The 25238-nt window shown below is 40.1% G+C and overlaps 1 non-coding gene across 1 annotated transcript; it reads right to left on the minus strand.

Annotated features, from left to right (window-relative positions):
• Positions 1-1003: 1003 nt before the first annotated feature.
• LOC141619474 (small nucleolar RNA R71) lies at positions 1004-1110 on the minus strand. Its single transcript, XR_012531717.1, has one exon. It is a non-coding gene; the product is annotated as a small nucleolar RNA R71 (small nucleolar RNA).
• Between the last annotated feature and the right edge of the window lie 24128 nt (positions 1111-25238).

Raw genomic sequence — 25238 nt, forward strand, 5'->3', positions numbered from 1 at the left:
CCTAGTGCTTTTAATCAATTGTTTACATCTCATTTTAATCATCTTGCTTGCTTTCATTACCTTATTTACATTGTTATTTAGTTTAGTTGATCTCCTACCTCAACCCAATTTGTGACACCCTTAGACACAACCATTTGCAATCGAAAATCCTACATCAATACCCGTCCCTTGGGATCCGACCTTTACTTACCTCTTTACTAAAAGTAGAGTAGTTTGTGAAGTTATAAATATTGTTTTGGTCTAGGTAACTCTTAACAACAAGTAACCGAAATCCATACACCGACCAAAAATGGCGCCGTTGCCGGGGACGGTGTTAACTTGATTTGATTTTCTTTAATTGTTTTTAGTTGTGTCTTTATTTACCTTGGGGAAGTCAAACTCCTCAAGGTTTGTTCTAATTGTTTTCAAGTTGTTTGATATTTTGCATGTCTAGGAGATCACAAGGTAACTTGTTACCCATTGATCTTGAAATTGAAAGAACTTTGACCAACAATAGAATACTTGCTAGAAATACTTTGAGAGGTATTGGTGAGATTGTGGACATTGAACCAAATAACATTGAGTTCATCAACCCTTTTACAAGAGAAGGAGAAGATAACCCATCACAAAACCAACCACAAAATCAACCCACAATGCCTAAATTTTCATCAAATTCCGTACCAACCGAGGAGAACCTACCAAATGGTACTCCTACCCCACAACACTTAACCTGTAATTTCATTACAAAATCCGCATTTATACAACTAGTTTGAGAAGTCAATTTGGGGGGATGCCTAGGGAAGACCCTCATTCTCATATGGAGACTTTTTGTGACTATTGTGATGCGATTTCTCAAACCGGAGTGACTCAAGACCAAATTCGATGGGTCTTATTTCCCTTTTCTTTGATTGGTTCCGCGAAACAATGGTTGAAAAGCCTAGATAAGGCTACTCTTGGTATTGGCTCTTGGAAGAAATTGGCACTTGCTTTCTACAAAAAGTTCTATCCTTTGGAGAAGACTAATATGTTGAGAGCCCAAATCACCGGGTTCAAACAAAGGGATGAGGAATCTTTGTATGAAGCATGGGAGAGATTCAAGGATACTTGCCGATCTTGTCCACATCATGGACTTAGCGAGTGGTTCCTTGTACAAAAATTTTGGAATGGTCTATATGAAGACTCCCGAAACATTCTCAATTTGGGATCAAATGGTATGTTCACCGAAGTTGACGATAATCAAACATGGAACAAGATTGAGGAAATGGCGGTCCATAACTCACAATATAGTAGACCTCGGAAGGCTACTAGAGGAGGAAAGCATGAAGTGGACTCTATTACTCAATTGGGTGCTCAACTTAGTGCTCATATTAATACCATTAATTTGAAGTTTGAGAAGGCTATGGATAAGCTTGAAGAAGCCCCCAAATTAACTAAGCAACATGTTAATGCCATGGTGGCATCTTCATCAATTCCAAGTGGAGTATGTGAGAGTTGTGGATCTTTGGGACATGACCAAAGTGAATGTAGGGGAATAAGTGAACAAGTGAATGCTTTCCAAGCATACAAGAATGGTACCCCTTATTCCAACTATTACAATGAAAACACCAAATTCCATCCCAACCTCTCATACAAAAGCCAAAGTGTTCAAAACCCTCAAACAACATATACCCCACCTCCAATGAGAAACCAAGCTCAAAGACCCTTTTACAATCAAAACCAAAGTTATCAAAATCAGCCTCCATACAATCAAACAAATGACCAAGGTTTTGATGTTCAAAATGCGGTCCCCCAAATGCAAAAGGATAGCCAAGCAAAAGACATCACCATTAACAAAATACTAGCTCACACAAAGATGTTGGAGACCCAAATGTCTCAATTAGCATCTTCAAGTTCACAAAGACAAAAGGGGCAATTACCACCTCAAGGTAATCCCCCAAGACAAGAGTCGGTGAGTGCCATCCATTTGAGGAGTGGTACAAGGTATGAAGGGCCGAAGAGGCCCGTTGATGAAGATGTTGTGAATGCTAGTGACAAGGAAAGAGTTGTTGAAGATTCTAAGAAAGAAGAAGAGCCCACCACCATTCAAGAAATTTTAAAGGAGAATGAAGAGAAGGCTAAAGAGAAGGAGCCTATTGTGATTCGACTTCCGTTTCCAAGTCGTCACGCTAAGCCTAAGTTTGATGAACAACTTGGGAGGTTTATGGAGATTGTCAAGAACTTGGAAATCTCAATTCCATTTACGGAATTAATCAATCATGTTCCGGCCTATGCAAAATACATGAAAGATATTCTTACAAAGAAGAAATCCATCCAGAAACTTGAGACTATTGCTTTCACTAAGGTGAGTAGTGTCATCCTACAAGGAAGTTCACCTCCAAAACTAAAGGATCCGGGAAGTTTCTCTATTCCATGCACCATTGGCGACACCACAATCAACAAAGCTCTATGTGACCTTGGGGCAAGTGTGAGTGTCATGCCATATTCGGTGTGCAAAAGGCTAGGAATATGAGAGCTTAAGTGCACTAATATCACGCTTCAAATGGCGGATTGATCAACGAAGACACCTTTAGGGGTATGGGAAGATGTGCCGGTAAGAATTGGCAAGTTCTTCATCCCGGTGGACTTTGTTATTGTTGATATGGAGGAAGACTCCAACATTCCTATCATTTTAGGAAGACCTTTCTTACACACCGCGGGAGCGGTGATTGACGTGAAATATGGAGAGCTCACACTCAAAGTGGGAGATGAAACAATCACTTTTAATCTTGACAAGACAATGAGAGCTCCTCGACTACATGAGCCATGTTTCATGGTTGATCATTATAGCCGAGAAAGTGATAGGAAGAAGTTGGTATCTTAATGCAAAGAACAAGCTATGGGTAAAGAATCACCACCCATATGGGAGAAGAAAATGGGTAATCTCCAAGATGCTCCATCCAAAGAGCAAGAATGTTTCAACAAGAATGAGAGCTTGAATAGCTCACCACTACTTATGACAAGAGAAGAGGAAGGCCTCATTGGCCATAATGACAAGAAGAAAGAGGAGTTGTTCTCATCAACTCATCATACTATTGGGGAACAAGTAGATGAAGTATGCGGTCTTTGGGATGATGAGTTTGAAGGGATAATCAATCCCTATATCGGTAATGCTATGACCCAAGACCACCATGAAGAACACCGTGTGCAAAGGTCTATTGAGGATCTTTATCATGACAATAAACAAGCTTTCGACTACTTCTTCAAGATGTTGAGCAACATCAACAACACCTTGGCTATGCCCCCTTGACATCTCATTTATGGATGAGAGTTTGGTGGAGTCCTCCCTAAACCACCATTTGTAAATATTCTAACCCCTTAACTTGCATTTTACTTATTGTATTGCATTTTTGTCAATTTTGGATTTATATTTTTATGCCTTGATCAAGATTTTCATCATTTCGAGAGAAAGTGAGGGAGGGACTTATGTGATTATTGATGTGTAGTGTTTTGACATAGTGTGGGGATAACAATTGCCTAGGCTATCCAAGCCTTCTTAGGTCCCCACAATGAAGACCAAAGGAATGAAGAGTAAATGACAGGGGTTATGAAGTACCCACGGATGGAACTGAATTCGTGTGGTAGAGGGAAAATCCGAGCGGCCCAACAGGAATCCGCTCGTCCTGAAGACAATCCGAGCATCCTTTTGAGAAGACGCTCGTCCTGAGAGAGTTGGAAAAAGAAATTTTTGGTCTGACTGAGAATCCGAGCGTCTTCACTGCAATATGCTCGTCTCAGTCAGGACGCTCATCCCACAAAGAATCCGCTCGTCCTACTGCTGGTAAAATTTGGGATTTCTCCCTGACAAGGAATCCGAGCGTCTTCACAGCAATTCGCTCGTCCTCCTTCAAAAAGACGTCCGTATTCCTTAGAAGACGCTCGTCCCCGCACGTCCTCATTTCTGAAGCAAACTGGAGAAGAATCTGAGCGTCCCGTGGAGAATCCGCTCGTCTCCCCTCTGAAATTCAAAACCAACGGGATTAAAACCCCACCTTTCCTAATTCATTTTACTCATTCATAACACAAACACATCTCCAAAACCCTCAAAACCCTCAATCCCTCCATCCACAAAAATCAAATTTCTCAACCAAATTCACCCAAATTAATTCCAAACTCCCTCAAAACTCAAACAAACCACTCCTTTACCAACAACAAGCAATTAAAATACCAACATCTTCAAAGTTTGAATCGATTTTTAGGGTACAAGGCAAAATTTAACTATCCTAAATCGATTTGGGTCTTATTGGAATTTGAAGAAATCAAGCTTATGTTTGGTGTTACTACATAAAGGAGAACATGACAAAAACAAAAGGCGGAAGCAAGGCACCCCCAAAGAAGAACCTTTCCAAAAGACAACAAGCTCTACAAGCTCTTCAAGCATCTAAGGCATTGGTGGTTCAAAATGCAAGGATGGAAATTTAAGAGTCTATTCCTCCTATGGAAGCTACTACTTCTACTCCGGTTATTGAACAACTAGATGATTATCCGGAGGTAATTTTCACTTCCGACTCTCATAGGAAGAAATTTGTTTCCCTTGCTAAGAAATCCATTTTACCCACCAAATTCATATGCCAAGAGACCTTGTCAAAATTGGGTGTCTTAGAACAAACCAAGACCTTTTTCGAGTCCATGGGATTGAGTACTTTGTTTGATATGCAAGAGTTGACTTATTCATCCCTTACCTTAGAATTCTTAAGCTATTTGAAAGTTACCAAGGTGGAGACCCGAACAAATATTGAATTCCGTCTCGAGAATATTGATAGAAAATTGTCTTTTCGCGACTTTGGTGAAATTTTTGGCCTTAGCAATGCCCGACTTACACGAAGAAACCTACCAAGTATGATCCCGCTCCCTTATGGAAGGCCATTACCGGAAGAGAGTTTACATCTTACCATGATTGTCGTGCTCTTTTTGTCCATCATCCGGGCATAACAGTATGGCACAAGGTTGTTGGGCATACTTTGATTGCTAGGAAGGGAACGAACTATTTCACCGAACTTGACTTTATTTATCTCGAGTCGACCTTGAACATTGGAAGAGAGTTCACCAAAAAGTACAACATTCTTCAACTTTTGATTGAGAGGTGGCTCAAAGTCGATCATGGCAAAGAAGGCACGGCCATTTTTGTTAATGGAGGTTTGGTAACTTATTTGGCTAAACACTTTAACCAGAACTTCAACAAGGATGACACCTATAAACCGGTTAAGGGAGGCCATATCATTGATCTAGCCACCATGGTTCAAAAATTCAAATGGGTCACGAATGATACTCTTGATTGTTAGGAAATGTGTCCTCAACAATAGTGCGATCATATGATTTAAATATCATTATTAAATCTCATTTTAAAGAATACAATTGGGAAGTATTTTTACTGTCAACTGGTCAACATATATCGGTAATGATTGGCTGACTAGAGTTTGACATTACTGTCGTGTGACGGTGGTGATCAGTTGACCCCCTAGGCCATACTAGGATTTATTTATCTTTTTGCTTGCATTTTATTTTATGTCACATGAATTGCTAAATCGCCATAACTAAACATGCATTGTTATTTTATCGAGTTTATCGACCGTGTCAATTAAAATTATCGTAGTTCACCGCTTTAGTTCACTTAAAACGTGATAGATAATAAATTGACATGACCTCTCGCTAAAACAATTAATTGAGACATAGCCTTACCAAATAGTAGAAACCATGAAAACCTATTTCGCGAGAGAGTGCGCTCGGCCCCACCGGGGTACAAACCTTGTTACGTAGGGGAAGTGGGTGATGAATGTTAATCCACCGAATTCATCTTGATAAGGGATGTATCGGCCACACCGTGCCCAAGTTAATGTGGGTTTGGATCATGGACACATTTATTCGAAATTTGGATTGAACTCAACAAAAGTATTTGATAAGGGATGTATCGGCCCCACCGTGCCCTTGTCGATGTGTTTTGGGCTATAGATAATTATTAATGTAATATTGTCGACCAAGAGTTCTAAAAGTAGAATCGATTAAACGTTAATCCACCGAGTTATATTGATAAAGGATGTATCGGCCCCACCGTGCCTAAGTCGATATGAATTTGGGTCTTGGAATCATTTATTATAGTTGGGTAGATGTCACTATATAAATGTTCATATCTTGTTAAAATTGCAAGTATGATTTAAAAAGACAAATGTTAATATTTCCTTTTCCTCCATATTTGTAGTTCTTTACAATGAATCCATCAAATGCTACCGCACCGATAACTATTGAGTCATATCACAATGTTCTTGACGACGTTTCCTCCAACAACAATTTCGATACAACTAGAGAACTTCATTTTGGGATAGGTTCGGATGGAAACCTTAACTTCATCACTTCTTCTAAACCACCCACTACTACTAGACCTCGTGTGAGTCCGTCTCAGGAAGACTACCTCATACGATCTATAGGGTCTTTGTCTCTGGAAGATAAAGATGCCAAAGCTAGTGGGAGCTCTAGCAATCAAGTTCTTGCGTCAAAGGGCAAGAGGTTCAAGAAGAAAGGAAAGAAAATCAAAAACTTCAAGCAAGTTAATGATGAGTGCCATTATTGCTATGGCATGGGACATTGGCTTAGGAATTGTCCCGTGTATTTGCGAAATATAAGGGAAGGACTCATTACTCCAAAAGGTACAATTCCTAAAGAAATTTATGTTATTGATATAAATTATACTTCCACCACGACATGGGTACTAGATACCGGTTGTGGTTCTCACCTTTGTAATCATTTACAGGGTTTAAGAGATGTGGAGAGGCTTAGCAAGGGAGATGTGGATCTACGCCTTGGAAATGGAGCTCGGGTAGCGGCCGAATCCAAGGGAACCTATGTTTTAGCTTTGCCAAATGGATTTGAGTTGTATTTACATAATTGTTTTTATGTGCCTACGCTCTCTAAAAACATTATTTCAATCGCCATGCTAGACATGGACGGTTTTTGTTTTGTCATTAAGAACAATCGTTGTACTATTTCTAGGAATGATTTGGTTATTGGCCAAGCTTCTTCCATTAATGGCATATACATTTTAGAGACCTCAAATCCAACAAATGATATTTATAACATTCAATCAAAGAAACTCAAATCAAGTGACCCAAGTGAAGCGTTCATTTGGCATTGTCGATTAGGTCACATAAACGAGAATCGCATCAAAAGATTAATTTCAACTAATGTGATTACACCATTTGATTATCAATCATTTGGTACATGCGAATATTGCCTACTTGCCAAAATGACTCGTAATCCTTTTAGTGGTAAAGGGACACGAGCTAGTGAACTATTAGGACTCATACACACCGATGTATGCGGACCAATGAGTATCACCGCTCGTGGTAATTATGACTACTTTATAACCTTCACCGATGACTTGAGTAGATATGGGTATATCTATTTAATAAAACACAAGAGTGAAGCGTTTGATAAATTCAAGGAATTTCAAAACGAAGTAGAGAACCAATTGAACAAAAGGATTAAGGCACTACGATCCGATCGTGGTGGTGAGTACCTTAGCATTGAATTTGATTCACACTTGAAAGGTTGTGGTATTATATCACAACTTACTCCACCCGGAACACCACAACTCAATGGTGTTGCCGAATGGAGGAATCGAACCCTACTTGATATGGTTCGCTCCATGATGAGTCAAACCGAGTTACCGAACTCGTTTTGGGGATTTGCGATTCAAACCGCAATTCGATCTTTGAATAATAGTCCCACTAAGTCCACCGAAAAGACTCCATATGAGATGTGGACGGGAAAAATTCCCAATATATCCTATATGAAGATTTGGGGATGTGATGCTTACGTCAAAACTAAGAACGACAACAAGCTTGCCCCAAGATCCGAAAAATGCATCTTTGTAGGTTACCCCTCGACCTCTCGAGGATATTACTTCTACAAACCTCAAGATCATAAAGTGTTTGTGTCTTGCGAGGCTATCTTCTTAGAAAGAGAATTTATTTCTAAGAGACAGAGTGGGAGAAATTTTGAACTTGATGAAGTTCAAGAGCCACAAACCGAGATAGAGACGCAAGAAGATGTTCCTTCGTCGTCTAACGCGGTTGTACCTCCTCCACTAAGAAGGACGGGCCGAGTAATTCGCCATCCCGATCGATATGTGGGACTTATCGAGGAAGATGGAACACTCGATGTGTTACTTATGGAAAGTGACGAGCCCGCCACCTACAAGGCCGCAATCTCTAGTCCAAATTCCTCCTTATGGCTTGAAGCCATGAAATCCGAAATGGATTCTATGCATGAAAACCAAGTTTGGGACTTGGTAGATTTGCCTAAAGGGGCAAGACCCCTTCAATGCAAATGGATATTCAAAGTCAAGAATGGCATAGAAGGACATGATGATGTCTACAAAGCTAGGCTAGTGGCAAAAGGATTTACCCAAGTCCAAGGTCTCCATTATGATGAGACATTCGCCCCCGTAGCCATGCTAAGATCCATACGGATTTTGTTAGCGATCGCCGCATTTCATGATTATAAAATATGGCAAATGGATGTCAAAACCGCTTTTCTAAATGGGCATTTAGAAGAGGAGGTGTACATGATACAACCCGAAGGTTTTGTTGATTCTAAAAATCCTAACAAAGTGTGCAAGCTTAAGAGATCCATTTATGGTCTTAATCAAGCATCTAGAAGTTGGAATCATCGATTCGATCATGTGATAAAGGAAAATGGTTTCACTCGAAGTGTTGAGGAACCATGTTTATACATGAAATTCAGTGGGAGCAATGTTGTGTTCCTAATCTTGTATGTCGATGACATACTACTCATTGGAAATGATATTCCAATGTTGTCTTCCGTTAAGAAGTGGTTAGGTAACCACTTCCAAGTGAAGGATTTAGGAGAGGGACAACGCATATTAGGTATCCGGATCTATAGAGATAGATCCAAGAGGATATTGGCACTAAGTCAAGAGTCTTATGTCGATAAGATTCTTCGACGGTTCAGCATGGACAAATCCAAAAGGGGTTTGGTACCTATGGTAACCGGGACGATATTGAGCAAGACTCAATCTCCCTCCGAGCCCCATGATGTTGAACGCATGAAGTTGATCCCTTATGCTTCCGCTGTTGGATCAATCATGTATGCCATGATATGCACACGTCCTGATGTCTCGTATGCCTTGAGCATGACGAGTAGATATCAAGGAAATCCAGGTGAGAGTCACTGGATTGCTATCAAGAACATCCTTAAGTACTTGAGAAGAACTAAGGATTCTATCCTTGTGTTTGGAGGAGACACCGAGTTGCGTGTTAAGGGATACACGGACTCAAGTTTTCAAACAGAGATAGAGATGACCAAATCACAAGTCGGTTTCGTGTTCATGCTCAATGGTGGTGCCGTAAAATGGAGAAGCTTCAAGGAAGTCAGAATCATGGATTCTAAAACGGAGGTCGAGTACATAGCAAAGATCGAAGGCGCCAAGGAAGTGTGTGGATCGAGCAATTCACGGAAGGTCTAAAAGTAGTACCTACCGCCAATGATCCCATCAGTCTCTATTGTGATAATAGTGGGACGATCTTCCAAGCTAAGGAGCCAAAGTCTAGTAATAGATCTAGACATGTACTTAGAAAGTATCATGTAATAAGAGATTTCATTGAAAGAAAGGAAATTGCGATTTGTAAGGTTGGGACGGATGACAACATAGCCGATCCGCTCACCAAGCCTTTATCGCAGGCTAAACATGATGGACATGTTACGTCCATGGGACTTAAACGTGTACCAAGTTTTTGTTAGATTTTGAAATGAAATAAAAGTGTTGTTTTTGTTCATGTTCATAATCACATTTGTCTTTTATCTTTAATTTATACATTGTTACATCCAAACGGGTTGTAGAGACAATTGAACCCCGTTAAAGTGAACACGGATTAACATAGTATTTGCCCATAGTCACTTGTATGAGGTGACGTCTCGAAATGACTAGAGTGTGAGGCGATTGATGGCAAGTTCAAGTGCCATAGAGTCATGTGAGATGACTAGTCGATCACATAGGCAGACTGTTAGGAACATTTTGTCGGGCCTTATGACCGCTTATAGAGTTCTGGCAAATTTATATAGCCTGGTCGTGGCGAGAGCTACTATAGTATTCAAATGAGTCGATTCTTTTGACTAAAGACTATTTGCCTAAGATGGCACAGTTTCAGATTAACTTTGATTTGTGTTACTACGACCTTCGTAAATGGGGTCAAATGGGCATATTTTGGGTTATGATGGCTGTGGCTAGTCGAAGGGAATGAGTGCGATAGGAATTGTCCACCCCTAGTCAGGGTTATAACAATATCTCAGGGCCACTCGAGGAGTAATGAACTGGAAATGCGTGGCCACGCTCGGAAAGTATCTATGATAGATAAGTCCGGTCAATCAGTTATTCTCCAGATCGAGGAAACCACTCTCGATATGATCACTTGCAAGTAAGACCTGAAAGACACCTTGCATTGAGTGGGAGATAGTAATAGGACAAGAGAATTGGTGACGCACACTTGTCGAGGACAAGTGGGAGATTGTTGGGAAATGTGTCCTCAACAATAGTGCGATCATATGATTTAAATATCATTATTAAATCTCATTTTAAAGAATACAATTGGGAAGTATTTTTACTGTCAACTGGTCAACATATATCGGTAATGATTGGCTGACTAGAGTTTGACATTACTGTCGTGTGACGGTGGTGATCGATTGACCCCTAGGTCATACCTATAGGGCAACACTCTTAATTGATCATTTAATTAATCGTATAATGTTACGAGTTAATTAAATTACTTGAAAAATTGACGGACGATTTTGGAAGTAAAATTTACGTATCAAATTGAAATGTGATTAAATGAGATACGGTCTGAGTAATCGAATTGTATCATTACTCGGATGAAATTATTGTTTAAACAAACGATTGGATTTGAATGAATTATTATAAATGCGATTTATAAATTGGTAAAAGTTTTGGTACAAGTAATTATGATATTACTAAGTCGATTTTTGTATGTGACGTATTTTTGATAATACGTTGATTTTTTATATGTTAAAAATACATAACAAATTTATGTGACATGTGACATGTGACATATTGACAATTGACAAAAATAATATGAAATCCATATTATACAATGTGCCGAAAAATTGGAGGAGGATTAGGCTTAATATTGTGTTTATAATTAAGTGGTAAACATAATGATTAAAAAGGGAGAGTAGCCATGCAACCCTATTTACCTTGTGAAGGCAAACTAATGCATGCATTGGGTCTTTTTTCTTCCCCTCTCCTCTCCTCTTACACGGCTCACAAAAAAAAAAAGGGGCAAAGGGTTTTGTCTTTTATTTTTAACATACACTACATGCAAGAGTATATAGAATTATTAATTCAATCCAACTTCTAAAAGTATTAAGTTTTAGAAAGATAAAATCCTCCAAAAATCCCTCTCTCTCAACCGGTTTTGAGAACCCAAAAACAAACAATTTTGGTTCAATTTTTCACTAGATTAATATTATACTAGCTCAAATAATATTAATTAGATTAAGAGTTAGCTTTGGGTATTATTCCTAAGGAGAGATCCTACACTTGGATCTTGTTCTTCCATTAAAGGAAAGCTCAAGAACAAAAGAAAAGGAGATTTCTTTTGTGCCCATTTGAACCGAAATTTCAATGTAAGGATATGATTTCTTCTCTATTTTATTATATTGTTTGCATGCATAAAATCCACATTTAATTTTATGACAAATTAATTTCGACATATATGAGTGTAGATACCCGTATCCGTCGATATTGGAATTTATAGAGAACCCGACAAACACCCGATGATGATAGGACACATGTATTCTTTAGTTGTCATTGTCATTATTTGGAGCTCGTTTTACGATGTAGAATGGGCGTCGTCGATGAAGTATTTTATTAATTTAAATGATATTTAAATTAAAGTCTTTTTTAAGGTGGTTTCAATTTATTTTATTTTATTTTGAATTTATTTTCCCAAGTTTATTTTATTGAAAATAAAATAAATAATTGATTTGATAAATCATTTTATGAATATATTTGATTTGAAAAGTCATTTATTTTAATGGATTAATTGATTTGAAAAATCGATTTTAAAAGCGAAGAAAACTCGTTTTTTAAACATGTGTTTTTGAGCTCGATTTTAGCTCGGTTTTTGAGCCCGTTTCCTTTACGAATTGGCACGAATCTCGAGTACACTAACCAACCTAAGCCAATACCCATCCACCCTTGTTCGAACCCCCTATCCACGGCCCAAAATTCTCGTCCCAAATCGTCCCAAACAGCCCGCAACAAACGAGCAGCCCCCCTGTTTTGGCAGCTCAATCCCAAGCCCAAAACCCGCTCCAAACACCACCAAAACCCATACCCATTAACCCTAACCCATACCCTAGTATCCTACCCATATTATCCTAGCTTAATCACCAAGAAAACCCCCCTCAAACCCTCCCAAAACCGGCTGGACAGCAGCCATACGGGATGAAGCCCGTTTGCCCCTCCCTCTCTTTTACCCTACTTTAACTCCTTATAAATACCACCCCTTCACCATACATTCATTCCTCTAAGTTCTCCATACATCCAAACATCACCTACAAGCTTTAAACCTCAGAAACAAACCCTAAACATCCTCCAAAAACCCTAAACAAAACCGACACACAAACTGAAACTGTTTGTGTGTCTCCTTCGAAAACCCTTTCGTGCCTCCATCAAACCTTCATAAAAATTCGAGTTTCTTGTTCCTAATTAACCACATAACATCCATATACACATTAGATAAAGAATTACGAGCCAAATTGCCCTTGAGAGTACACGAAATCCCTCGAAAAACAGAGTGAAATAACACTCTGTTTTCGCGGTTTCTTCTTGTCTGTCCAGTTCTGTTTGTGCTCGTTTTTCGTGCCCAATAACCCAAAACGAGCAGGGGTTGCTTTAAGATCCCTGTTCTCCTCTATTTCTAGTTTCCAAAACATCTTTCGAATCGAATTTTTGTCGTGAAATGAGGGAGATATCACTGTTTTAAAATCGTTGTCCAGAAACTTTCCAAAACGCGTGTTTGCTTTATTCTTTGTCGACGACGGCCTCTCGAGATAAAATCTACCATCGATTACGACCCAAGACGGTGTCAACGATACATGTAGGTTGAGGGTGCATCAAATCCCCTTCTCTTTCCTCTTTTTATTTCGTTTTCTTATGCCTTTTTTTTAGTTTGTTTTTTTGTTTTGTTTTCGTTTTGTTTATCGATTGTTTTAAATTAACTATGAAACTAGTTAGTCCGAGTATGAGTTAAAGTACCACCATGAACACCCGCGTTGACTTGAGATGGGAAAAGAAACCGCTCCTTCTGTCGGTCGTACACCCCCGTCTCATTTACATATCCTCGTGTTCAAGGTAGGGCATAAATAAAACAATTGTCTAACTTCGTTCTTCGCTTTCGACCCCCTTTTGTTTCGGCCAAATCGACATACCCTAGGACCCGTTGTATGTTAGTTTAACCTCTGATTGTTAACCTATGACGTATTTAGATGACTTTAAATTAATTTAATAATCTAATTAGACACGATAGGTGGCCTCGACGTAAGTTATAAAATCAATCGACGATTCTGTAAACAATTGAATGCATCTCTCTCTTTCACCTAATTTCTCGCTAGTATAAGAGTGCGTGATTAGCACCTTCTTATTAACACTCGATGAGTTAAATTAATTAGCGAATTTGACCTAATTAGACCCTTTAGGCCGTGTAGAATGCACCCTCATGCGACAATCAATCAACATCGTTTTTAACTCGTTTTCTAACTTGTTTCCTATCCCTTTTCGCAATCGTTCGATCTAACCAATGAATCTAACTTAGGAACTAGGTTGACCTTGTCTTGGCCGTTGGTTTGGGCCGTGATTTGGCCGTGTGTTCTGGCCTTCTTTTTCCGTTTCCCTTTCTTTGTTTATCCTTTGTTCTTTGTCGTTTATAGCTTGTAATTTACAGTTTGTTTATCGAGTTGTAATCTTCCGAGTTTGTTTTACTTCTTTTTGAGTCAAAACCTCTTCACAAACCTTGGTATTGTTTGGTTAGACGGTTGTTCCCAATGTTTGTAGGAGCGTAGTAAACCGCGTGTTGTCTAAAGCAACATGGCCCGGTTTATGCTAATGCATGCTTTGGTGCGTAGCCTTATGTCTAATTCGATGAGATTAAGTGAGAGCACGCAACACGAGGAGTGACCCAAGGCCGTGTGTCATGTAGGCCGTGAGTCACCTCCCCCTTGTGCACGGTTTTCAAGGCCCAATGGCCGTGTGTTTTGTGTCGTGTTTTGAGTTGTATGTAGCGATTGTAATTAGATCGAGTTGTAATTTATTTATCGTTGTGTCGGCATGAAATGCCTGGTTTGTAATAGGTAGATCCCAACGGCTCCCCCATTCCCCCTTAAGCCTTGTTTGCTTTGTTTGTATGTTGTTTAGATTAATCAACCCACATGCTAAATTACAACTTTGACAAAGTTAGTTTAGTTGCATCTAAAACGACATAGAAATTGTTGTCACATGATAGGTTTAAAACAACGTTTGCATTACATACATCGCAGTAGCTATGACCTTGTTTGAAATCCGACACTTGACTTAGTAGAGGCCGTTATCGACGGGCGGGGTTGGGTGTCCTTATGGGCTTCCCAACACGTACCCTCACCCCTTACTCAAGATCTATGGTTTGTGGATCCGTCTAAATACCATTGGATTACGAGAGTCATTCAAATCGAGTGATATAGGGTACAAGTCTTTATCTTTAATCACTCGTAGTCGATTGGCTTTATGCTTTTTCGATGAAAGGTGTAAAGTTGACTTGAATGGTTCCAAGTTCCCAAAAAACTTGGTGGCGACTCTAATATGTCTTAATTCGATTCGAAAGAACCTCGAGTCGATTATGCCGGTGTGGATCCCTCGGGCCGCGCAGTTCCCGAGGGCCTTGTCCACGATTTGGCGACTCACTGGGAAAAGAGGACTAGTTACACTGTGTTTCTAGGGTCTTTTCCTCCGAGGTGAAACTTGAAAAGAAAGTGTTGGAAAGTAAAACATTACTCATAGTGCTACGATTCATGCATAAACCCTTAAGGACTTGCCCGGGCCGTCCCAGCGTTTCTTCGTGATGCGTGGGGAGCGACGTCCACTATGCCAGGAAGCTGCACATTGCTCGCTTCCACTTCGCCTCGCGTGGTTCTTGGGAGTGGGGACGATCTTCTAGGTACTTTACCTTAAGACACCTTGCTCTATAAGACCGCAAAAGGATGGAGGGCATAGACCTTCTTGTAGAAGACTTGCCGAGACTTAGAGATGTCTAGGAACATACATCCTTATAGCATGAGAATGACAATGTGCAATATGTTTTCCCGAGTCTTAAATTTTCGAAAATTCCCATGTCCTTTTCAAAACCGAACTTTTGAACAACTTATTTTCAAAATAGCATGGTTTTAAAAACGCGGAATGCTGCCCAAATAGGACTAGAATTTTCGGCCCAAAATGAGTTTTTATAGCCGGCATGCTGCCCATTTCAAATCTCATTTTCAAATCAATCCTTCATTTTTTAAAACCAATCCAAAATGTTTCTCGAACCTCAACCAAGCATGAAATGCGTCAAGTCGTGTCCGGGTCATGGCCGTGTTAGGCCGGGTGTGTTTCGTTCTAAGAGTCTAGAACACGACCTTGTTGGGTCACCCAAGCTCACCTCTTGGGCTTCGAGTCATGTTGGTCGACCTTTTGGTCTAGGATAGTCCACAAAAAAACGTCCAAGCTAGGTCTTTTAGGACGTTTTCACTCGAACCCATGGGCTGTGTTAGCCCAATCACGGGTTTAGTCACACCAAGTCCAGTTTAGAATCGAGTTATGACAGTTTGAGTCATGTCGTTTTGTCCAGTCTAAAATGAACCAATGTCTAAATCAAACCGTGAGTCGAACCTCTGGTTATTCAATCTCAAGTCGAGTCTTTATTTGAGTCAAGTTGGGGTCGAGTCCTTAAGTGTGCAGGGGCTCTTACTTTAAATATTGACTCAGTACGGGGTTTTCTTGTAGAAAGGCCGCCAAAAAACCCGACGTCAAGCAATGGAAGATGCTGTTAACAAGCTCACTGAGGCCGTGAACCTCATGATGACCCGAATGGATGCAATCGTATCTAAGCTGGGTGAAGATTCCACCCCACCTCTGACTGATCTGGAGAAACGGTTCAAGTTCATTGAAGACCGTTTGAAACTCTCCCAGGGGAAGAACATCCACTATGAGAATGCTAGGGCCTATGCCCCAGTTCAGGATAAGTTGCCCACGAACATGGTACTCACTGACATCCCAAAGTTCAAGGGCACAGAAGATCCAGTCCACCATGTTAAGGCCTATAAGGGGTACTTAGCACTGAAGGGAGTACCTGCTGACATGCTCTCTGAAATTTTCGCTCAATCTCTGGATGAACACCCGAAGGCGTGGTTCTATAATCTGGACCTTAAGAACTTCCCCACTTTCGAAGATATTACGGTGGAGTTCTGTAAGCACTATGCTGACAATGTCGAGATTCAAACCAACATAAGAACATTGGAGGTGATGACACAGAAAGACAAAGAAGGTTTTACTGAATTCCTTGCAAGATGGCGCGCTGAAAGCGTGAAATTAGCCAAGAAGCCTGACGAAGTTGAGATGGTAGATAAGTTCGTAAAGAATCTACGACCTATTTACCGCAATGCTCTGAAATACCAGAATTTTGGCTCTTTTAAAGAATTGATAAGAATCGGGATAAAGGTAGAAGATGATGTCATAAGGGCAGAGGCTGAAAAGCCGAAAGGGTACCAAGGGGCCTCATCGTCTAAGGGCAAGGCCCCAGCAACGACCCATATTGATGAAGCCATCAATCTCTTAGAAGGGCAATCGAAGAAGTCGCAGCGCCAAACACCTAGGGCATTCGCCGATATCGGATGCACTTATACATACGCTCTCCAAAGGCTCATAGCCCAAGGAAAGCTGAAGCCTATTGGTCCAACTCCGGACCCTCCCGCTGATCAACAAGGTAAATGGTATAAACCAAATGCCTACTGTGCCTTTCATCAAGGGAAAGGCCATGATATCTTGAAAGGTGCTATCGATCAAGCACGAAATTCAAGACATGATTGAGAACGGAACGCTCCCAATCCCAGCCATTAAACCCAATAACATCACTAATCCATTTGGAGATCACGCCAACTTTGTTTCTGTCGAAGACAATGTCGATTATTCTCATCTTATCCGCCCATGTCACTTGAAATGGGTGTTTATCGGGAAAATATTTGTGGATTGCTTTGAATTCTTGCCAAACCCAAAGAATGAAATTCAAGTCGGGAGTCTTGCTCTAGAATGTACTCCTCTCATTAACGAAGTTAATAAAAGACAATTCGATTCACCAACCTTCATCATTGGCGTAGATCCTCAGAGGACTACCTCGGGATGGAGGCAGACCATCAAAGGCATCAAGGACCAGAGCCGAGCATCTAAGCTGACAGCTGAACAAGGGAAAGCTCATGACCAGATTTGAAATTATGAGTCGGGATCTGTTTTCTTTTCTTAGTCGAGTCGAGTCTACGACTTTCTTTTTTTGAAGTTGAGTCGTTTGTTCCGCGATGACCTAGGGTGTGTCCTAGGAATCGTTCCTTCGAGTCTGTTAAGCTTTTCTCATTCCAATAAAAAGTTGCAGTTTCGTTTCCAAATATGTCTTGTTTCCAATCCTCAATCATTCCGAAACATGGTAAAATGCACAACACACTCAAAGGCATCCCTGGGGTAGAAATATGTCCCGTTTCAAAATGTAAGGTACAATAGGATCCCGTGTTTTATTCCTTTACCTATTCCATGTCTGGTGGTAGAAAACCTCCATCAGAACCAGTGCTTATGACAAGCTTTTAGATGATTCCATGACAAATCCGGACTAGCTCCTTGTTTCCCCTATCGATGATGGAAGGCAAGCCTTTTCCCCAACAAAATCATCCCATCTCGAAAAGAGAAGATATCAATCCGTTCTAACAAGGAATTGTTAGTTCTTACCCAAATTAGTTGGCGAAGCCCAGTTTTCAAGAGGTATCCATTTATGACTAAGAGAATGAATAGAAGATCATTTTCAAAGAGAGAAAAAAGATGAAAAAGAATGAAAAATGAGAAAAAGAGAAAAATTGGAAAAATGAAAAAAAATGAAAAAAAATAAAAATGAAAAAAAAATGAAAAAAAAGAAAAATGGAAAAAAGATGAAAGAAAAAGAAAAAAAAGGAAAAAAGATGTTGAAGTCATTGCAGAATGCTTTTTGGTTGAATGTCGAAGTTACGGAAGCCAGAATTCAAGTCAAGTACCCATAGTTGAGGTTCAATGGGCGAAGCCCAAAAGCGTAAGTAGTGACCTCTTTACCCTCTAAGTCCTTCCTGAGACAGTTACAAGGGGATAGTCGGGAATTTTGAGAATCATTCCGCTTGTGTTGTTACACCCAGCTTTTAGGGTCCAGATATGGAGATTTGAACCCACTTTGTTTTCCAACCCATTTGCACTCGGGTTTTGTCAAACCCGAGACACCTTTTCCAACCACGATGTAAGCCATAACCCATTGGCCTTAGCACCACAAAACGAACCTTCAGAATGATGGTTTACCTTGCGAACCTATTTTTACCAAGCTCCACATCCCAGAAGATCCAAGCCTTTTACACCCAACCCTAGACACGGGATACAATGGTACTTTACAGTCTAGAATGGGATATGACATGATACCTTAGGTGAAACCTTTGAGTGTGTACACACAATAAAAATGCCATGTTTATGCACCAAGATCGAACTACGTCGGATTTGATTTCGCTCCACGCGAATACGTAGGCAGTCCTTCAGAATAAGGGATTCAATCCACTCATCAACTAGGTTGTCATCTTGTCGGTTTCTTACGGGTCTTAACCAAGTCCAAATGAAGCCACCTTTGTTTGAGTCGGTCTTAGCACTCGATGTAGGCTAGGATGAGGATATAGGTTTGGATGAATAGTATCGAGTCTCAGAATGAGCTTTATCTAATGGTTTAGGCAAAGATGTTGAGTCACATAGATGTGGGTTTGTGTTGGGAACAGAAAATATGAAAAACCCGCTGAAAAGAAAGAAGGCGGTGGCAAGAAATGATGAAACTCGCTGAAAAGAAAGGAGGCGAGGAGAAGAGTGACAGAATGTTCCCGACAAAAGTCATGTGTGATGTCTAAGTGTTCTCATAAAATCAGTCTGTGTTTAGTGTCTGGGCGAAGCCAACGTTGTTGCTCTGTGAGTTTAATCCTCCTTGTCAATGCCAAGTGATCTTGATTCCCATATGCCCTCGGGAGCACGCCTATGACATACGATATCTCCGTCCCAAGTCGGACGACCTTGTGATTCCCATTTGCCATCTTTTGGCGTCAGAATGGCCAATTTACGTTTTTACCCCCAACAAGTCAATATTTGAATTAAAACCCGTGCACACTTAGGGTTTTATTTTCCTTTTTTGTTTTACGGTAGCGGGCTACGCCCACGTGGTTTACCGGTCATACAAAGTGTCTGAGTCGTATTTCATGCTCACCCATCAAGGTTCGATTTCAAAAAAAAAAAAAATAATTTCAAAAGTTCAATTTCAAAAGTTCAAAATTCCGACATTTCAAAAACTTTTTTACATATTGTGGATAGATGATCCAAGTAGTAGAATCTTTCCGGGTCGATGATCCAATCTTTCAAAATTCAAAAACCTCAAATTCAATTTTTTGGGTCGATGGCCCAACATACCAAAAATTTTCAAATTCAAAAATTCGGGTCGATGACCCAATCATTCAAAAACTTCAAATTCAATTTTCGGGTCGATGACCCAGTATTCCAAATAATCCAATTTCAAGATCGATGATCCAAATGTGCTTATGTGATGATTATTGCAAGTGCGTTTTTTGTGTTTTCAAATGTAGCAGGATATGCTTCAACTGGGGGCTCTAAAGTCTTCGACTTTAGAGCCATTGCAAACTGGGGGCTCTGAAGCCGTTGGCTTCAGAGACCATTGCCAAGATGAAAAGGATGACATCCACCAAGAATTCAATTCAATACAAGAGTATGAAATGGAAGAATTCCGTAGCTGAAAGCAAATGATGAAAGCGGCGGCAACCTCCTCGGAAAGTCCCGTCCATTCGGACAAGTGCCAGCAGATGATAAATTTTGGGCAAATGTCAGCAGATGATGAGTTTTGGACAAACGCCAGCAGATGATAAACTTTGGGCAAGTGTCGGCGATTCTTAAACTACGACGCGGGTTTGATTCCGTCAGAAACGGATACGTAGGCGCCTAAGGATAAGGCTCAACCCACCATTTATGCAATTTATGGGTCGATGACCGACGATGATAATTTGACACAATAGAAGCAAGAGTCAATCCTCAACGAGGTTTCAGGTATGATCTCTTCTTATGGTTGGCGAGCTTATATACGCAAGTCTAATGGACTATAAACGACCCGAAGAATCCTCAGGTCGAGAGGGACCTGGGGTGTACTTTGACTTTCGCCTTGTCCAAGCCTCAGTCAAAGTGGGGGCTCTGTAGATACCCGTATCCGTCGATATTGGAATTTATAGAGAACCCGACAAACACCCGATGATGATAGGACACATGTATTCTTTAGTTGTCATTGTCATTATTTGGAGCTCGTTTTACGATGTAGAATGGGCGTCGTCGATGAAGTATTTTATTAGTTTAAATGATATTTTAAATTAATGATTTTTTAAATGAGTTCATTTTATTAATTTAAATGATATTTAAATTATGGCTTTTTTTTTAGGTGAATTCAATTTATTTTATCCTATTTTGAATTTATTTTCCCAAGTTTATTTTATTGAAAATAAAATAAATAATTGATTTGAAAAATCATTTTATGAGTATATTTGATTTGAAAAGTCATTTATTTTAATGGATTATTTGATTTGAAAAATCGATTTTAAAAGCGAAGAAAACTCGTTTCAACCGTGTGTTTTTGAACTCGATTTTAGCTCGGTTTTTGAGCCCGTTTCTTTTGCGAATTGGCACGAATCTCGAGTACACTAACCCACCTAGACCAATACCCATCCACCCTTGTTCGAACCCCCCAACCACGGCCCAAATTCTCGTCCCAAAACAGGCCCCAAACAGCCCGCATAAATCGAGCAGCCCCTGTTTTGGCAGCTCGATTCCCGAGCCCAAACCCGCTCTAAACACTACTAAGACCCGTACCCATTAACCCTAACCCATACCCTAGTATCCTACCCATATTACCCTAGCTTAATCACCAAGAAAACCCCCCTCAAACCCTCACAAAAACCGATGGACAGCAGCCATCCGTGAGCAGGCCTGATTGCTCCTCCCTCTCTTTTAACCTACTTTAACTCCTTATAAATACCACCCCTTCACCATACATTCATTCCTCTAAGTTCTCCATACATCCAACCATCACCTACAAGCTTTAAACCTCAGAAACAAACCCTAAACATCCTCCAAAAACCCTAAACAAAACCGACACACAAACTGAAACTGTTTGTGTGTCTCCTTCGAAAACCCTTTCGTTCCTCCATCAAACCTTCATAAAAATTCGAGTTTCTTGTTCCTAATTAACCACATAACATCCATCTACAATTAGATAAAGAATTACGAGCCAAATTGCCCTTGAGAGTACACGAAATCCCTCGAAAAACAGAGTGAAATAACACTCTGTTTTCGCGGTTTCTTCTTGTCTGTCCAGTTCTGTTTGTGCTCGTTTTTCGTGCCCAATAACCCAAAATGAGCAGGGGTTGCTTTAAGATCCCTGTTCTCCTCTCTTTCTAGTTTCCAAAACATCTTTCGAATCGAATTTTCGTCGTGAAACGAGGGAGATATCACTGTTTTAAAATCGCTGTCCAGAAACTTTCCAAAACGCGTGTTTGCTTTATTCTTCGTCGACGACGGCCTCTCGAGATAAAATCTACCATCGATTACGACCCAAGACGGTGTCAACGATACATGTAGGTTGAGGGTGCATCAAATCCCCTTCTCTTTCCTCTTTTTATTTCGTTTTCTTATGCCTTTTTTTTAGTTTGTTTTTTGTTTTGTTTTCGTTTTGTTTATCGATTGTTTTAAATTAACTATGAAACTAGTTAGTCCGAGTATGAGTTAAAGTACCACCATGAACACCCGCGTTGACTTGAGATGGGAAAAGAAACCGCTCCTTCTGTCGGTCGTACACCCCCGTCTCATTTACATATCCTCGTGTTCAAGGTAGGGCATAAATAAAACAATTGTCTAACTTCGTTCTTCGCTTTCGACCCCCTTTTGTTTCGGCCAAATCGACATACCCTAGGACCCGTTGTATGTTAGTTTAACCTCTGATTGTTAACCTATGACGTATTTAGATGACTTTAAATTAATTTAATAATCTAATTAGACACGATAGGTGGCCTCGACGTAAGTTATAAAATCAATCGACGATTCTGTAAACAATTGAATGCATCTCTCTCTTTCACCTAATTTCTCGCTAGTATAAGAGTGCGTGATTAGCACCTTCTTATTAACACTCGATGAGTTAAATTAATTAGCGAATTTGACCTAATTAGACCCTTTAGGCCGTGTAGAATGCACCCTCATGCGACAATCAATCAACATCGTTTTTAACTCGTTTTCTAACTTGTTTCCTATCCCTTTTCGCAATCGTTCGATCTAACCAATGAATCTAACTTAGGAACTAGGTTGACCTTGTCTTGGCCGTTGGTTTGGGCCGTGATTTGGCCGTGTGTTCTGGCCTTCTTTTTCCGTTTCCCTTTCTTTGTTTATCCTTTGTTCTTTGTCGTTTATAGCTTGTAATTTACAGTTTGTTTATCGAGTTGTAATCTTCCGAGTTTGTTTTACTTCTTTTTGAGTCAAAACCTCTTCACAAACCTTGGTCTTGTTTGGTTAGACGGTTGTTCCCAATGCTTGTAGGAGCGTAGTAAACCGCGTGTTGTCTAAAGCAACATGGCCCGGTTTATGCTAATGCATGCTTTGGTGCGTAGCCTTATGTCTAATTCGATGAGATTAAGTGAGAGCACGTAACACGAGGAGTGACCCAAGGCCGTGTGTCATGTAGGCCGTGAGTCACCTCCCCCTTGTGCACGGTTTTCAAGGCCCAATGGCCGTGTGTTTTGTGTCGTGTTTTGAGTTGTATGTAGCGATTGTAATTAGATCGAGTTGTAATTTATTTATCGTTGTGTCGGCATGAAATGCCTGGTTTGTAATAGGTAGATCCCAACGGCTCCCCCATTCCCCCTTAAGCCTTGTTTGCTTTGTTTGTATGTTGTTTAGATTAATCAACCCACATGCTAAATTACAACTTTGACAAAGTTAGTTTAGTTGCATCTAAAACGACATAGAAATTATTGTCACATGATAGGTTTAAAACAACGTTTGCATTACATACATCGCAGTAGCTATGACCTTGTTTGAAATCCGACACTTGACTTAGTAGAGGCCGTTATCGACGGGCGGGGTTGGGTGTCCTTATGGGCTTCCCAACACGTACCCTCACCCCTTACTCAAGATCTATGGTTTGTGGATCCGTCTAAATACCATTGGATTACGAGAGTCATTCAAATCGAGTGATATAGGGTACAAGTCTTTATCTTTAATCACTCGTAGTCGATTGGCTTTATGCTTTTTCGATGAAAGGTGTAAAGTTGACTTGAACGGTTCCAAGTTCCCAAAAAACTTGGTGGCGACTCTAATATGTCTTAATTCGATTCGAAAGAACCTCGAGTCGATTATGCCGGGTGTGGATCCCTCGGACGCAGTTCCCGAGGGCCTTGTCCACAATGAGTATGTTAGTATGTATATGAATCTACATTTCCTTCATTGATGACAAATTTCGGTGGTTAACAAAATATGCGAAATCCTTCACATTGCCAAGCAAGATTTGCCGATTAAATGTTCATAGGCCAAACTACCTTCTCCCCCTCTCCGACGAAGCCAAGTATATTATACAACACCAAGGGGAAGACATTGCCGAGCCCTCCTCCTCCATTATCACCCTGCCTTACCCATTCACCTACCATGAATTTTAACCCGAAAATGTTAAGGTGGGGAATGACTACTTGACTCTCTTGATGAAAGAAATGCACAAACAAGTTTATGAGGATAGAGTCGATGCTTATAAAGCACAATATCCGCCTCTCCTACATCTTGCTAGGCAAGGACTTCTTGACCCATCTTGTCCTTTGCCTAGTTGGGAGGATAAGGAAATCTTCTTTCCTAGTGCTTCTAGAGGTGGTAGCTTAGGTGAAGAGGAGATGGTTGTTATTGAGAGTGGTGCACAAGGTGAAGAAAATGAAGAGAATTAAGAAGAAGAAGAACAGGGTAGTGAGGATGAAGAAGGAAGTTTAAGTGAAGTGGTGATGACTCCACATCTATGGAGGTTGATGATGACTCAAGTAAAGAGGTCGATGGAGATAATAGTGATGACGCCATGGGCGAAGATTGAGGATTAGCAAGCTCTTGGGAGGATGCCACATTACTTTGTGAGTTTCCTACACCTCCTTTAAGGTTTATTTATTTCTCTCGTTTTTCATATAATTTTTATCTTGATCATGATTTTTGAGTCCTCGCATCATCTAGAGGACTCACACCTCGGTCCCATTGAGGTGTTTCTTTTATTGTTCCCTCATTCAAAATCCAAAATGACAATTGTAGTTTCATGCATAGCATCTTTATGCATGAAATCCCCCAATTTTTAACATTAGAAATAATGTCTATTTTGGTTTGGGGAAGTTTATGCATATGCATTGGGAGCTAATCTAAATTATGCTCTCCGACATAACAAAAAAAACCATGCATCATATAGATTGCATAATTTCCTATCGTATTGGCCATTGAGGACAACGCCCATTCTAGTGTGGGGATGGGAAATTCTAACATGACTTCTAAAAACAAAAATGATAAAAATTGAAAAATTTTGAAAAATACAAAAACATGTCTTTTTATTTCATTAATCACAAAACCCATACGAATTAATTTGAAAAATTCAAACATCCAAAAGCATGTTCATTTTCTTTGTAGTGTAGTCTTGTATATATTGTGTTTGTTCATCCTTTTCACATTGATCGACTACGCCACATCCGAGACATGAGGATATTGAAGACCGCATGGTATGATCTTTCCAATCTCCTTTTTCCTCTTTATGTTAATGACTATGTGGCTTTATTTTGATTGATACGGTATAAACAATGTGATTATAGGATTG

The sequence above is a fragment of the Silene latifolia genome, chromosome 1, assembly GCF_048544455.1.
Source record: "Silene latifolia isolate original U9 population chromosome 1, ASM4854445v1, whole genome shotgun sequence".
Lineage (NCBI taxonomy): Eukaryota > Viridiplantae > Streptophyta > Magnoliopsida > Caryophyllales > Caryophyllaceae > Silene > Silene latifolia.